This window comes from Papaver somniferum, chromosome 3 (genome assembly GCF_003573695.1).
Source record: "Papaver somniferum cultivar HN1 chromosome 3, ASM357369v1, whole genome shotgun sequence".
In the NCBI taxonomy this organism is placed as follows: Eukaryota; Viridiplantae; Streptophyta; class Magnoliopsida; order Ranunculales; family Papaveraceae; genus Papaver; species Papaver somniferum.
This window is the reverse complement of record NC_039360.1, coordinates 80,645,470-80,663,426: the sequence shown is the minus strand read 5'-3', so window position 1 is coordinate 80,663,426 and position 17,957 is coordinate 80,645,470.

Below are 17,957 nucleotides of genomic sequence, written 5' to 3'. Positions count from 1 at the left end.
ATGCTCGGGCTGAGGTATGGCGCGCGAGGCATGTTCAGATGGTCGACATGCAAAATCTGTACAACCATGATCGTGCTTTATTTAATGGCACACTGTTGTGGACACGTGATAGTCTGCGGGAAGCCCGTGAGCGTACTTCCTTGCTGGAGTCTAGGATTCAGCTGCTGGAAGAAGAATTACAGAAGGCTCGATCCATTCCTCTTTCAGGGGTTAAGGATAATATGCTATGTCTTGTCAGAGAAAGAGATGATACCCGTGCCGAAGCCCATGCTCTAAGCAAGGCCCTTGCCGCGTCCCGCGTTGAAGTGGCTCGTCAGGCTGATTCTGAGAGGAATCTCGAAATGTGTATGTACAGACTTAGCAAAGGGGTCTCAGAGATAAATAAAGAGGTCGACCATCTTCGTCACACGGACTCGATGAAGCAGGTAGAATTAGATGCCTGTCAATTTACTCTCACCAACCTTCAACTAGACTATAAGAAATTATCCGCGGAATATGACCATCTTGATGAAGCGCGAGATGCGGTTGTTAATGAGTATGAAGAGACTTCGGCTTGTGTCGAAGGTATAATCCTATTTCATCGAGTGTGACCGTGTTTTTTTTCTGCGCTAACTCCGTGGTGTTGTCTTTTTCAGAGCTCGAGGGACACCTTCGCGTCACAAATGAAAAACTTGAAAAGGCTCAATCTTCCTTAGCGCAGAAGGAAGAACAGACCAAGCATTTCAAGAATTTAGCGGCAACCCGCGAGGAGGCCGTTGGTGCTGCTTCTAGAGAAGTGAATCGGCTATCTTCGTTATTATCCCAAGCCCAACAGTGGACAACAGTTATTAAGCACAAGGCTCGTTGTCAATTGGCTGAGGAGACGAACAAGATGCTGGAGAGGATAGAACTTGGCCTAAAGAACGAGCATGGTCTCGTGAAGAACTATCCTCGTCGTCCAGTTCCTTCTGCCTTGCCTGACTCCTCGGGACCCTCTTCTGGTGGGAGCGTCCCTTCAAGTCTTCGGAATAATCCTTGCCGATGGGGCAGCAGTCTAGGCAGAGACCGCAGTATTTTGTAGGGGCCGCGGCATCATTATCCTTCCCTTTTTGTAATCATGTAACAAGAATATTTTTTGTTGATATCTTGTAAAAGGAATTTTTTTTTTTTTATGTGTATCCTTGAATTGGCCTTGCACTTTTTGTAATCATCCTTTATGAAATGGATCCTTTTCTTGATATACCTGCAATGTTGGTTTGTTTTTATTTTAAGCATTTGTGAAAAAACAAAACAAAAGTTTTTAAGTGTTTGAGTGCGATACTGAAGGAAGGTACCTTCGTGATCCTCTTGAGACCTGTCACCCCGCTGGCGAATCCTGGGCCAGAGGATTCCCAGACGGTGGGGGCCGGGGCAACGTTCTAGGATATGGGATTAAAATATTTACAGACCCATTCCGTCGACCCGTTGCCTTAAGATTGGTTGGGTATCTCTTTCTGCTGGGTGCCTTCCCCCTGGTCTTACACTTATGGACACTGACGGGGGAGCCCTGAGAGATTGCATATTAACTACTTTCCCCAATATTGTCGATAGATTCCGCTGACTTGATAATTTGAAAGCTTGTTTGATTGATAAGTTGAGGCCTGCAATTCCTCTTCCAGAGATAGAAACATGTGGAGCGGTCAGGCTCCCTTCTTCTTCTGGTACACTCCAAGCAGATTCAAGTCTGCGTTGCTCCTATGGGAAGTATGGTTTGAGCCACTTAGTATTCCAAGGATGTCGGAGGACCTCTCCTTTTAGGTTACGAAGGTAGTAGGAACCGTTACCCGCAACGTCGTGTATTACAAAAGGTCCTCCTCACGTGGGTGCTAATTTTCCCCATTTCTTTTCTTGCTGATACCGTGGGATTGTTCTCAACACATACTGCCCCTCTACAAAATTCCGCAGCTTTACCTTTTTGTTGTACTCCCTTGCTAGTCTTCGTTGATAATTGTCCATCTTTTGTAAAGCGACTTCCCTTCTTCCTTCCAAGTCGTCCAACCTTTCTAACATCATATCTGTTGTGAGGTTTTTCTCCCAAGCTTCGGTCTTCGTGGTTGGCATGAGGATTTCCGTAGGTATGACTGCTTCAGCTCCATAAGTTAGAAGAAACGGGGATTCCCCGGTGGCGGATCTTCGTGTTGTCATGTATGCCCATAACACATTGTGCAGTTGTTCGCACCATCTTCCTTTATGCTCGTCTAATTGTTTTTTGAGTATAAGGGCGAGGGTCTTGTTGGTAGCTTCCGCTTGTCCGTTGCTTTGAGGGTATATGGGGGTGGACTTGTTCTTTCTTATTTTGAAAGTATCGAAGAGCATGTCTATATTTTTCCCCTGTAATTGCTTGCCATTATCAGATACGATTTCAGCGGGTATACCAAATCTGCAAATGATGTTCTGGAATATGAAAGTAAACACATCCACGTCTCTGATCCTGGCCAAGGCCTTATCCTCCACCCATTTACTGAAGTAGTCCGTGGCTACTATCAAAAATCGTCTTTTCCCTGATCCTTCGATAAAAAGCCCGACAATGTCTACGCCCCATTTTGCAAATGGACACGGGCTATCGACGGAGTTTAACATTGTCGCCGGCGCGTGGATCTTTTTTGCGAAGTGCTGACATTCTTCACATCGTCGGTACATCCTCGCGGCATCCTGTATCATTGTCGGCCAGTAATATCCTTGCGTTTTTGCTTTGTCAGCTAGTGATCTCATGCCGCTATGATTCCCCGCGTCACCATAATGGATATCATTTAAAATTCGATGCCCCTCTTTCCGGGACAAGCAACGTAGTAATGGTCCAAGGAAGGATTTCTTATACAGGACCCCATCCCGAAGATCATATCTTCCCACTTTGGAGAGTATCTTCCTAGCTTGTTTCTGATCCGCAGGTAAGCTTCCTTTTTCGAGAAAGGCATGGATTGTCACTCTCCAGTCATCTTCGTTGCTGAAGTCTTCGTCTTGATTTGCTCTTGACAGGATATCCTCTTCGTCAAAGTCATTATGGATGTCTTCTCCTACCTGGTATTCGATATTTTCTTCCACTGTATCTTGATTGGTAGCGAAAGAGAATTGAGATGCAATCGAGGGCTCGTATACCCTTGCTATTTTAATAGTTTCGACATTTTTATCCCTCAGCATGGAAGATATATATGCTAGGGCATCCGCGTGCCTGAGGTCCCTTCTGCATAAGTGCCGGAACTTAATGTTCGGGATTTGTGATGCCAATGTTTGGACCAAGGCCATGTAAGCTGAGAGCGTGTCATCGTACACATTATACTCGAGCCCTATTTGTCGTATGACAAGCTGCGAATCACTTGTCAGCCTTACATCAGTTACCCCCATCTCTATTATTATACGGAGGGCGTGTACGACAGCTTCGTATTCAACAATGTTGTTGGTATGCTCTTTGAATTCCAATCTAAGTGCCTGTATAATCCTTTCTCCAGTTGGGGTGATAATGACAATGCCTATTCCTGCTCCTTCCTTATTTTTGGATCCGTCGACGAAGACTTCCCATTGTCTTTGACTCGCAGGTTCGAGGATATCCATTGGATCCTTGTTTTCTTCCTCGGCTTCTGGTATTCCCTTAATCTCTTCGTCGTTGTCAAGGGGGAGGTCTGCTAAGAAATACGCCAGAACTTGGGACTTCCGAGAATGTTGAATTTCATGAATGATGTTGAATTGATCCAGGTGGGTGTTCCATTTAGCTATTCGGCCCACTTTTCCCGTGCTTTTGAGGACCGCTTCCAATGGTGCTTTGCATGGGACCCTGACGAGGTGAGTTAGGAAGTAGGTTCTCAGTTTTTGGGTAGCCCATACCAGTGCGAGGATGAGTTGTTCAATCTTAGTATAATTTCTTTCCGCAGAATTGAGGGTCTTGCTGACGTAATAGATAGGTTGTTCTATCTTTGTATTGGTTTTGACTAATACCGTGCTGACTGCTTCCTCTGTTGCTGCTATGTATAGTGCCAAAACCTCGTCAGGGTCTGGCTTCTGCAGGATCGGGATTGAGGCTAGGTGTTCTTTGATTTTTTGGAATACTTCCTCGCATTCAGCGCTCCATTCGAACCTGCTCCCTTTTTTGAGAATATTGAAGAAATGTTTGCATTTGTCTGAAGACCGTGCAATAAATCTGCCCAACGCTGCTATAGATCCATTGAGCTTCTGCACTTCCTTTAAATTCTTTGGGGACGGCATCTCTACTATGGCTTGAATCTTTGCTGGGTCTACCTCGATGCCCCTTTTTGTTACCAGATACCCGAGGAACTTCCTCGAGGTGACACCGAAAGTACATTTCTCCGGGTTCACTTTCATGTGATGCTGTCTCATTGCTTCGAAGATATTCCTCAGGTCCTGGTGGTGATCTTTACGCAGCTTTCTTTTGACGAGCATGTCGTCAACGTAGACTTCTAGGGTTCCTCCAATCCATGGCTTGAAGATAGCATCGACCATCCTTTGGTATGTTTCCCCTGCGTTCCGAAGTCCGAAAGGAATTCTAGTATAACAATAAAGGCCATGTGGGGTGTAGAACGCTGTGTGTGGCTGATCTTCTTCTGCCAGGGCTACTTGGTTGTAACCAGAATATCCGTCCATGAACGACAGCTCTTCGTACCCTTCAACTGCTTCAACCAGTTGATCTATGCTCGGCAGGGGATAGCTGTCCTTTGGACATGCCTTGTTGAGATTAGTAAAGTCGATGCATATTCTAACCCCTCCATTTTTCTTAGGAACAATGACCATGTTGGAGATCCAGGTAGGATACTTGACTTCCTTGATAAATCCTGCGTCTAGTAGCTTCCGAAGTTCTGTTTATACTGCTTCATGATACTCTGGAGCTACTTTTCGTATTTTCTGCCTGAACAGGGGCGTGCCCGGTTTGATGCATAGTTCATGTTGGATTACTTTTGGGTCAATCCCCGGAATATCTCCTAGCTTCCAGGCGAACACATCCGCGTATTCCTTAAGTAATTTGGTTAAGGAATGTTCCCTTCCTTCGTCCATTATGGTCCCGATTTTGATCATCTTCGGGTTTTCTTCCGTTCCTATGTTGATTTCCTTTACGGGCTCCACTGGTGTGAACACAGGCTTCGGGTTTCCGAGGACTGGAACGTTCTTTAATTGCTATTTAGCGTGTTTCTGTTCTTCGCTGGCTGTTGAAGTACTTGCTTCTGTGCTTAGGACATTATCATCTTTCGTCAAGCCCTTCCCTGTAGTTTCTTTGAGGAACAGGTCTATGGCCTTCTCTTTCGCGGTTTCTTGATTTTTTAATCTTCGGATTTTTCGCTGCTCTTCTTGCTCGTTGTTGATATGATCCTGAGTGGCCTGGTACTCTCGCGCAGTGATCCGATCTCCCTTGATTTCAATTACTCCCTCAGGTGTTGGAAATCTGAGATATTGGTGGTACGTTGCCGCAACTCCTTTGAGCTTATGTATCCATTTTCGTCCAATAATAGCGTTGTAGGGGGAAGGGGTGTCCACCACACTGAATCGGGTTTCCAGTTTCATGGGCCCTGCGTTAACCTGCAACACGATGTCTCCCAAGGGCTTCGTGGCTGCTCCATTGAATCCGTAGATGGTGTGATAAGAGGTCATTAACTGTTCATCATGGAGCTTCATCCGTTTGAATGCATCGTAAAATAGGACGTTTACGGAGCTTCCCCCGTCTATGAGGATCTTCTTGAGGTTACATCCAGCTACTGGTAGTGTTAGGACCAAGGGATCGTTATGGTCTTCCATATCTTCTTCGATATCCTCGGCGTCGAAGATGATAGGAGATTCCATCCATTCTTCGTGTTCGTCCACCACTATCCCATCGACCTTATATAATTCACAGCGGCCTTCGAATTTCTTCCGTAACCTCTTTCCTATTCGCGCTGTAAGTGAGGGTCCTGTGGCTTCAGAACACGAGATGGTGTTGATTGTTCGGTTTCCTTCCGGAAGTTGGACTGGTTTAGTTCGCTTAGATCTGTCCTCGGTAACATCCTTTCGTACGTAATGTTTGAGCTCTCCCGCATCAATTAATTTTTGGATCATTATTTTAAGGTTCTTGCACTTTTCGGTCTGGTGTCCGTTGAAACAGTGATATTCACAGTAATCTTTAGACTTCTCGGATCTCGGGGGCTGCTTTCCCTTAGACCATGGCCACTCCAAGTTTTCCCTCCCTTTGATCTCTCGTAGGATACGAGCATAGCTAGCGTTGAGTTTCGTGTAAACTTGATCTTCGAATTTTCGGTCACCTGCTCTTCGTTCATCCCTTCGTTCCTTCCTATCTTCGTGAGGTCTCTCACCTGAGAAACTCCTTTTGGCCCCATTGGTTTGTTCCGCTGAATTGGTGCGGTGAGACCTCTGCGGATATGCCCTCTGGTTTTCCCGTTGAATTTCTTCAAGTCGAGCGTGCTTTTCGATAATTATTCGAAGATCTCCTTCTGTCTTAGGCACGCTCCCATGAATTTCAACAAATAGGGGACTCATTCGGTCTAAGCCCCATTTGTAGCAATTGATGCTTACCACTGGGTCCATGCTCCCTATGGCTTGGCAGATCTTGTGCCATCTGTTAGTGTACTCCCTCGTGGTTTCCTTGTAGCCAATCGCTAGTGAAAAGAGCTTATCCATTCCGGTGTTTACAGTCTTGTTGTACATGTACGTTCTAAAGAATTTCTCTGTGGCAGATTATCGAACCATGATAACGCCGATCCCTTCAGGCTTGACGGGAAGTATCTGCAGAGTACGGCGTCGTTCTGACCCCATCTAGCTAAGACACGGTTGTAGTACCGGATATGTGCAGCAGGGTCGCTGGATCCATCATAGCATTCGAACGTTGGGACAGGGCATTTTAGTGGGATAGGGGTGTTGGCCAAGCGATGAGTTAAGGGCGTGGAGTTAGCTTCTCTCATGACCTCTTCTAACCTCCCCCCGCCTTGTTTATTTTTTAATTGCCTGATCTCGGCCATCATCTCATCTCGTAGTTCTTCCATTGCGCGGTGGTGCCCTAAATTCTTCTGCTCGTTACCGTCTGACTCTCCATCGTCATAATCCGGGTCGGATACGCTACTTCCCCTTGTCGCGTCTTCATTAGCTGCTATGACGACTCTACAGTCTCGGTTTGGCTCTGGTGCTTTGGAGTTTGCTTCATCAAGTTGTTGGCTGGTCTTCGTGCTTAGAGCAATCCGCTCCTTTAAATCTTGATTTTCTCTGGCCAACAGGGCTACAACATCTGCGTAAACCTGCTGGCTCTTCTTCAGTTCCTCAAGCTCAGCCATCAGTCGGTGTGATTGGTTGGACCCCTGATTGGGAGTTCCAGCGCGTGCTACTACAGCCATGGTGCCGCCCTCCTCCATGGTCTGCACTAAAGGTGGCAGGGGTTCAGCTTCGGTTGCTGGCATTTCCAAATTGGGGTGAGTGCCCCTCTGCGGTGCTAGAGCCGACGGTATGGTTTGATTTTGATCATTTGTTGGTGGCATTCCAAAAGTTAGAAGGTGCACGGGTTGGAATGTTCTGGATTCATCCACCCTTTCTCTTGGTTGATTAAGTTGATGGCGCAAGTATTGCTAGCCTTTGCAGCCTTCGGGACTACTGCAGCCGCACCGTACTTTGTCGCTGCTGCTCTGAGAGCCGCCGCTGCAACTGAATTAGCGTTCATAGGTGAAGTGATTTCCGCAGTATCTTGCCTTTGACTGGTCATTTTAGCTTTATCTCCTTTCTGCTTGCTTCGGGTGATGACCGGGGTTGTCCTGGGTGTTTCTTTTGACAAAGCTTTGGATTTTCCTGCTTCCTGCGTCTTTTGCATCACGTGTCCTTTTGTTGACAATGAAATCTCGCCGAAAAACTCGCCTTCTTTACTCACAATACGTTCTTTCTGCACAAGGCATTTCAAACAAAAAACGGGTATATCCGCGTGAAGCGGGTTAGTTGGCGAAATACATTCTTCCAGGAGAGGATTAATACACGCAAGCTACAATATACGGGTTAAAGTTTTATTAAAGGAGATCCTTAGTATAAAAACTACGAAAACCCCCCCAGAGAGACGGGTTCGCACGAGATTTAAAGAAAATCGTAAATCCGCGGATTAGAACAATAAATCTTATCGAAGATAAAAGGTGGGTTTTTGAATACAATACAGTTAACAAATGATCTATACGGTCCGAGCTGATAAATCAGAGCAATCATATGCCAATTTAAATGAAATCACAGGATAAGATAAATTTTTTACCGGGACGAAGTCCCTGTTTCTAGCGCCAAATTGTGAACACTCAAACCACGAAGGGATCCGAATGCTCACAATCAATCATCATCATCTAAGGAGATTTGTGATGATGATATCCAAGTGTTGATTCATTGGCTCAAAACCTTCGGGTTTATCATAGCCTCATCTAACAACTCCATGCGAGGCGTTTGCGCACGGGATATAAGTACAAGCAAAGAAAACAAAACGTATAAGTAAAGATCCATGGGGCTAAATAAATATAAAGTGCTGAAATGTAAATAAGACCAAGGTTTACGTGGTTCAGCACTAAGGCCTACGTCCACGGGGTTTGTTGTTTTACTATATTCTTCACTGTTACACGAATAGTCGAATGACTTTTGGGTTTACATGTTTCTCTCTTCTAAATGATTAACTTACACTTGCAAACTCTCTCTCTCTCCTCTTCCCTTTCTGATTCTTCCGATCCCCTTTCCTCTTGGTGGAGACGGGGTATTTATAAGGTTAGAGTGTGGGACCCATCTCTGATGACCGTTGGAACCTTATCTTCTTGTGTCCTTGCGTCTATCACGCAGAGGTCTGCGTTTTCCCCTTGATCCCGCAGAGGCATCCACGCTCGTTCCACAGGTTGATCGACACGTACACTGCTCAGAGTGTTTAATGCGGGTAGTTGAGGAGTCTGCTCGTGTCAGACAAGTGTCTTCTGCCCCTGTCACGTCCGTGTCAGCTAACTTTCTCTCCACCGTTGATCCTAGCTTCTCTTTTGGGGATGCGATAAAGTAACTCCTCGGGATTTATTTGGTGTTTCATAGCGCATCATGTTTTGATGTTTTGGCCTGCATGCTTTCCACGTATCTTTTTATATACACGTGTCTGATAGTGAGATATATATGTACACATAAACATCGAAAACCTAATCTCAAATTTTAGGAAAGTAGTGTTTGTTTTTGTTAACCGCACTGGAAATGGGGTTGTCCATGATATAGCCCAATGGGCAAAAACAAATAGATCTAGCATGGCATGGTCCTGCCCCCAGTATGGCTTCTACCAATTTTGAGTGGTGACCATAGGACCATGAACCATCACACGGACGTGTAATTGTTTTTTTTCTTCAATTTGCTTATAAAAAAAAAAAAACTCCCAATAAAATAATACATAGATGGACAGTTTAAACTGTCAATCCAAATGATACAATCTTTCGTACAAATATCGTTGAAAATTTCCCCATGGAACGACCTCCCGTAAAAAAGTCTTACTCGTGATTTACGAGAGTCATTTGGTAAAAAGATAAAGAGAGAAAAATCCCCTCGGATAGCGAGCACATGATTTGTTCTTAGTTATGTTCACTGGTTTTGCACACTTATCCTATACTAGTTGGCAATTCTGAACTCAAGCCTCCTATAGCCATTAATGGAAAGAAAAAGAACTCATATTCCAAAAAAAAAAAAACTATAACTGGACATTAGACGTTAGACATCGCCTTTTTTACATTCTTTTATTCATTAATTATATGATTGATGCACGATTGATCTAATTTTTTATTTTTAAGATGAAATCGTGAATGTGTAGTTGATTTTTGATCTAACATATTTTTGGCAACATTGTTATTTTAAAGACAACTGATTTAGGAAATAAAAAATCATTTTCCATTAAAAAAGATCTCATGGAGCCATAAAATATTTTCCACGTTTTCTATTGTGCCACGTCAAATAAATTTTCTTTAAAAAAATAAATGATTTTTTAATGGAAATTAAACCGTTGTTATCCGAGGCAAGAAGATTTTTCAAGATTTAGTTATCTTATTTTTAGAAAAATATTATTTTATTAGTTTAGTTTCAACATTTATTATTAATAAAAAGTAAATGATGGGGCAGAATTAACCAGAAGTTATAAGTTAGAATCAACGTGGAGCTCCGATGAATGAGAACGCTTTCACGTAGGGTGGTTTTGACCAAAGCTCGTCTGTTGTTTGATAGATAAATAATTATCACCATTTACATAAGATTGTGAATTATCTAGTTAGGACAAAGGTGGATATTAAAATTTTAATCCAGTGAATCAATTAAATAAGTAGTTTAGTAAATCAAAACATGAATCAATAATTTTAATCTAAATCCATTCGTGATGGAGTCTATGGTGGTCTAGTCATTTCTGAAATCGATTTAAGTTTCGTGATTTGTGGCTGTTTTAGGTAGGGATAATTTCGATCGAGTCATAAGAATATAATGGATAGGTTATAGTCAATGGATTGGCTACGGTTTTCGCTCTCCCTAGATCGCTTTTTGCTCTCCCCTTAACAAAAAGTGTAATGTTATATGCCTCTACACGGATGCTTGAAAGCCCTCACATAAAAAACAAAAACAATCATTTTGGAAAATTCGAAAACTATACTCTTTGTGTTGTAGGGCATGCGGCCCAACTAGATACCTAGGGTTTATCTTTACATGTATATAAAGAATATGATATCAATGTAACCTGATTATTCTATTGAATAAAATTCCTTCTCCTTCTCTGCCTCTTTGCCTTCTTCCATATGATTCTACTACAACACGTTATCAACACGACTCTACCAACGTGCAATTTTCATTTTTCGTTCAAGATTGGTCATGGAAGCGTGGTTCTGATCCTATTTTGGTATCATCATGGATGCGTTACCAGGTATTTCTTTTGAACAAAGAAATTTTGTTTTCATAGTATATTAGGATTCCACGAATGTATGACTATTAATCATAGAGATTTCACCGATAGATTTTCATGAAATTTTAATAGGTTCAACCAATTAGGTATTACATATTCTATAAAAATTTCAATCAAATCGGAAAATGATGCAATCTCAAAATCCTGTTTTTCATGAAACTGTCTACATTAAAAAAAAAAAAAACTAGTTTATAACAGCGTAATAAAACTTAATTTTTTTTTAAGAAGTACAACCGTTGGATCATGCTGTATTTTTGGTAAATGTTATATATTGTTTTTGGTGAGTGACTGTATAAATTTCATAAAGATCCAACCATGGGAAGTACTCCAAAGTACGTGATATTTCTAGTTGCGTCCAAGGAAACGTAAATTGGAACAGTCATACGACGTCATGTATATCTTTTTATCTAGCCGTTGGATTACCTTGAAATTTTTTTATGTTTAGAGAAACATTTTGGTGAATCATCTGTAAAAATTTTCATCATCATCAGATATGGTTACAATTGGTTTCTGATCACCACAGTGGGATGATGAAATTTCCAATTTTAGGGTTAACAATATATTTGCGCTTTTATGATAATAGTTTCAAGTTTACTATCAATGGGCCTGAGTACTTCATATATAATGGACCACATATGTGCACTTTTGTTAACCATGACCTAGTCAACCCAATGGACCGGGTCTTGACCAAACCGTTTACCGGGTTTTGACTAAACCAACTCGATTAGAATTTAACCTTTTGGACTCAGAAGCACTCGAGCGCCATTACGGAGCCTCTGATATAGAAGTCATTTGTATCTACAAAGGCTTTATAAAAGGTGACATGAGTCAGAAAAATCTTTCTATTTTTATCTTTTCAACTTCATCCATTATATTAAAGTAACAGTAGATCTTGAAGTATGTTAACAAGAGATTCACGGTCTTTAGTAAGCTATTCAACCCGGTGTACGTGGTTGGGAGGCCTGTGAGATTCTCTTAAACAACATGTTTACATTGGAATAAAGAAATTTCTCGACTTGGGATAACTGTGCCAAATATAAATATGGAAAGAACCTCGAAGAACAGAGGGTTAGACGTGCCAAATCATATCAATATTGGTATTCTAGAGCATGTGAAAGAGTTGGAAATGAATTTTGTTATAGGTATTGGTACAAGCAATACAATGTGGATATCGTAGCAACCAATTTCCACTTATGTAGGGAGTTTTAAAGAACCACAAACTCAATATATGTTAGAGGAAGTTCATACTGTAAACATCAGCTTTAATGGCAAGAAGAACTTTGCCTTGCTAATAGACTTACCCAAATTTGATTATTTAATTCAATTGAACTAGATCCATTGTCTTTACTTATGGAATGAAAATTATATCATTTCCAAGAGACATAAATACTCTAAAGCACTTGAGGTATAAGTAAAAAAGCGGGGGTCTAACAACCTCACCCAATATTTCACTTAGAAATCTGTATGGACTTGAACGGTACCAAAGACCAATCAACTAGAAAATCAGACTCAATCTTAAGAAAAAGTGTATCAAAGAGTTATATCTCAATTTCTCAATTCAATCCACAATACAAATAGGAATTTGCGAGCCTGATTGAATATAAGAGAAATATCTTGAACGGTACCAAAGACTAATGTTCAAGGATCAATAAATTTCAATCAATGACCAAAGGTTGGATTTACCAATTGATCGATTCAACGCACAATCTGTGATATTTCAATTATATGAAAAAATATAATGCAGAAAAGAAATAACACGGACACCATAAGTTTTGTTAACGAGGAAACCACAAACGTAGAAAAACCCCGGGACCTAGTCCAGATTTGAACACCACACTGTTTTAAGCCGCCACAGACACTATCCTACTCCAAGTTAACTTCAGACTGGAATGCAGTAGAGCCCTAACCGAATCTCACAATGATCAAGGTACAATCACGTTCCTTACGCCTCAAGAACCACGTCGGATTCTGCGCACTTGATTCCCTTAGGTGATCTCACCCACAACTAAGTGTTGCTACGACCCAAAGTCGAAGACTTGATAAACAAATCTATATCACACAGAAAAGTCTATTGAATAGATAAATCTGTCTCCCACAGAAATACCTACGAGTTTTTGTTTCGTCTTTTGATTAATCAAGGTGAACAGGAACCAATTGATAAACCAGACTTATATTCCCGAAGAACAACCTAGTACTATCAATCACCATGAAACAAGATATTGTGGAATCACAAACGATGAGACGAAGGTGTTTGTGACTACTTTTCAATCTTGCCTATCGGAGATAAAATCTCGAGCAAATCTTGAAGATAGTACTCAATCACAATAGAAAACAACAAGATCAGAACATGCAACTAAAGAGAAAATAATTGGGTCTGGATTCACAATCCCAATGAAGTCTTTAAGTCGTTAACCTACAAGGTTTCGTGAAAAACCGAAGGTTAAAGGATAATCGAATCTAGTCGAAACTAGTATCACACGGGAGGTGTGGGGATTAGGTTCCCCAGTTGCTAGAGTTCTCCTTTATATATATTTAAAATCAGGGTTTGCAATCTAAGTTACCTTGGGAACAAACATTCAATATTCACCATTAGATGAAAACCTGATTAGATTCAAACTAATATCTTTCAACCGTTATATCGAACTTAGCTTGTTATACACAAATGAAATGTACCTTCATTTAGGTTTGAGTGACCGTACCTAAACGCGTACACTTAGTCGGTTCAACAATAGTTAACCATTGGTTAGCCATATGAGCACTTTCATATCAACCTTATTCATATTTACCATAACTAGTTCAAATGACTCAAATGAACCTAGTTAGAGAGTTGTTCAATTGCTTATATCTCATAGAAATAAGACACAACTGAAGAAAAATCGATTTTGATTCACATGAACATTATAGCCACGGTTTGCAAAAGATCGCATTCCTTATTGTATAAATGTTTTAGTTCATGAATAAACCGATTTTAGAAAGTAACCTACTTAAGTATTCAAACGGGTACGCATACCTAAGTAGCCGGACCGAGTTTGGTTACGCCAGTACGCGTACGGGTACGCATACAAATACACACTTCCAAACTCCAGCAGAAATTCACGGAACCCAAACTTCCGCCAGTACGCGTACGGGTACGCATACTTAGGTTCCGTACTTCCAACAACCAACCAGTGCGCGTACGGGTACGCATACTTAGGTTCCCGATTTTGGATTTTACACAAATGTGAATACACACTATGTTTATATCCAAACATGGTTACTTGTTCTAAACTCTTATTTCAATCATTTAAACTTTCTTAGAGGATGACAATAGTTGTTATCCACAAACTATTAGCATCAAAGCGATTTTCAAGTTATTGAAATAATCAATATGACTTTCATCAAGAGTTAAAGATGAACTTGGTTAAAGAGAAATCTTACCAACACATATTTCGAGAAATAGATAAGTGTGTTAAACTCAGCTCGAAATAATAAATGTGTATAATTGAAGTCCATATAGCAATACGAATTTTATCTCAAATAGGATATATAGTAGATAGACTTTTGAGTGATAGATAAGTTCAAGTCTCCACATACCTTTTGTTAATGAAGTTCCACAAGTTCACTTGAGTAGTTCTTCGTCTTCATTCGATGAACGTCGTGGAGTCTAAAGCTCAACTATGCTTATTATCCTAATCCGATACTTAGCTATAAGTAGACTATAAATCAAGACTTATAGTTTTGGGAACTAAACTTGACAAACAAGCTTGAGATAGCAACGCTTGCGAGTTCGACCAAGCAGTGCTCTAACAATAAGTATCATCATGTGCATTTCATCCACATGAATCGTAACACTCTAAAGTACTTGAGTTGAACCTCACTCTTGTTACATAATAAGGATACACCACTTACTAAGTCTCTCCCACAATAAGACTCGATGTCTAACAAATAGTGGTTTCCCTCCCACTAGTTTAAGGAATATACACTAGTTTAATTATTGAACTAGTTCTTTAGCGTGACTACGATGATTGGATCATCGAGCGAAGCACTGCTCAAGTTTTGCTTCCAAGAGGAAACAAAGATTAAAAGTCACAAAAGCTCTATATGTACCGAGAGCTAATCACACATTACTAAATTCCAAAGAAATCCATGCAAGTGGATATCATCACATGGAAACTCACAATGATGAAAATATTATTGATTGCATCTTTTATTGTCTTTAATGAATATGAAAGGAAGCATATTCTTAGAGAAATTTTATGAGTCAATTTGGTGAAATGTAAATCAACAGTATTTGGATTATTGAATCCATATTGACCCCGACAACAAAATATTGGGTATTGACTCATACATGCTTTGGCATAACCATAAAGCCATTTTGGTTGTAACATGATGATCGTTTTGAAAGGACTCAAACGTACATCACTTTATTTGAGTGAACGAGACAATAGGAAAAAGATTGACAGAATGTGAAATGACGGCATATCTCTCAATAAGTGTTTTCTAAAAGTACCAGATGCACAATCCCCCTTTCCATTGTGCTTTTAAATAAGAAAGCATATCACTCAATTTACAAAGTCTTTAGTAAAACGGGATCAAGACCATCCTAATATGCAAATGGAAAATAATCCATATTACAAAGAAAAAAATGTGATATTTAGAAAAATATCCATGTAGAATGCGGACCATTAAAGTGACTTATGGGTCTCGTGGATGTTTTGACATTTTGGACTAGTTATTGTTCCCAAGTAATGTTGCATTTGGAAAACTACTAGCATATATTATATATGTAAGGACTCACCACCCCTTGTAAATGCTATAGAGTATAGACTTGATGGTTATTATATGTTTATAATAGGATCAATGAGAGCATCCTATACCCCATGGTCTCGCAAAGGCTATCATCAAAGATTACAGATGGTGCCTAAGGCATGGTTATGCGTATAAACCTACTTCTAACTACTATGGGAATATGCAGTATTACACGCATCTTCACTTATTCGTTTTAAACCCACAATTGGTCGACCATTCTTTGCGTACCAGTTGGTAACTGGATATAATCCTGGCATTATGTTCTTACGCATTTTTGGTTGCAGTATATATGTGCCCTTACGAATCCACATCGTACAATGATGGGTCATCAAAATGATTAAGTGACGTTTTGGACAAGAATTTCCAACAATTATCCGCAGCTTTAAACCTTTTGATAGGCGATATCTCAAAAGCTGATTTGCGGATAATCCCTCTAATGAGATAGTCTTCCCGTCGTTAGGGTGAGACATGAAAAAGTATTTTCCAGGGGGACGACAGGGAATGTCGTGGTGTGTTCCCATTTTGTCTCATATAGACTTATATACTCCACAAATGGAAATGTGAAGTGAAAATGGATTATCGATTTTCAGAATGTACACTGATATCGCTAAACTGACGAGATCACATATACCAACTGAAAACATGTATGTAAGGTTAAAAATCCTTAGTAAAGTATATGCACCGTAAAATATGGTGTTATAACTACACTTGGTGGAAGTGTGGTTAAGGCCGTGGCTCCATAAAGGAAGATGAAGAGACCACTAGGTTCGATTAGTGCTCACCTAGAAAGGAAATAGACGAGTTAGGCACAACCTAATCATATCATTTGAAATCATTTCATAATATTGTCTCTAAATATGTCCATGAATCAAATGGGAGGACGTTCCGAAGTTTTAAATGATTCTAGAGAACAACGAAATCCTGACGGATTATGAGAATGCACATGAGTCAAAGGAAGGATCATGCGTGCACAGTGATGATATAATCAATAAATAGTTGCTCCAGAAGTAGAGCAAAATGAGATCGAACCATGCTTTATTTTGATTAATTTCAAATAAAGAGCATATTTGGCCTACGCAATCCAGGTAGAACTTAGTTCTTTGACAAATATACGGGTATTTGGTGTGGTAGTGCTAACCAACCAAGTGTAAATCCTGTGGGACATATGTGGTTATTTATCACAAAGTGTAGTGAGAAGAATGAGGTCTTAAAGTATAAAGAATCACCTTGTGACGCGAGGTTTCTCACAAACCCCTGGATCGCTTACCCTTTTGAACATCATAATGTTCAGTTAATTAGTCTACTTGGTAGTTTCAAAAGAACTTGAAACATAGTAGATGTGGTTATATCTCTGGAGATTTAGACTCAAAGATATTTGCAAAAGTGCATGATGGACTTTTGCTTCCCAAGTCAAATGACTCTAAACCACGGAGTGTGTTTGCAGTTACATTGGAACACTCACTTATTGATTTAAACAATCAGGCGGTTGTGGCATACCCGTATAAGTGATCATTTGATAGGGAAGGGATAAACAAGTAAGGTTTGTGTCATGCGTATTAAATAAGTTCCTGATTCAGAATTATAGTTGTCAACGGTACGAACATGATAAGTACTCTTAATGGAATAAGAGATCTTACAAGATAGTTAAAAGCTGAATTTGAGATGAAAATCCCGGGAAATCTCGATCTTATCTATGTTATGAACTAGAAGACCGAGCTTGTGGTATATTATTCCACCAGTTGGCATGTCCATTGTCGGGCAATTTAACAAGGACTTGCATCCTGCTAGCACTCCCATGATTAGTCGAGTTTCAAATGTACATAAATGACCAATTCGTCTAAAGGAAGATGACGAAGTTGTGTTGGGAGATGAACTTTCCTTGTCTAAGTATAATAGACGCATTATTGTACTTAGCATAATGTACTCGACCAAATGTTACATCCTCAGTGAACTTGTTAGCCAGATATAGCTCAGCGCCAACGCAACGTCATTTGAATGGTATAATGAACATAATCATATACTTAAAACATCAACATGAGTTTTTTTTATTCCACGAAGACATAAAAAATGAATGCTAAAGGAACTGCAATCCAAAGGTTGTTGATTATGAAGGAACAATAATCAACGAAAGCAATCGGGGGGAGATATGATATGCTATTTTCTAAGTCATTACCGATATTCAGTTTCAAAAAGTACATGACTAAAGGAACTGTCTGGAACCACTCTGGAAGTAATCAGGGGGAGATGCCGACAT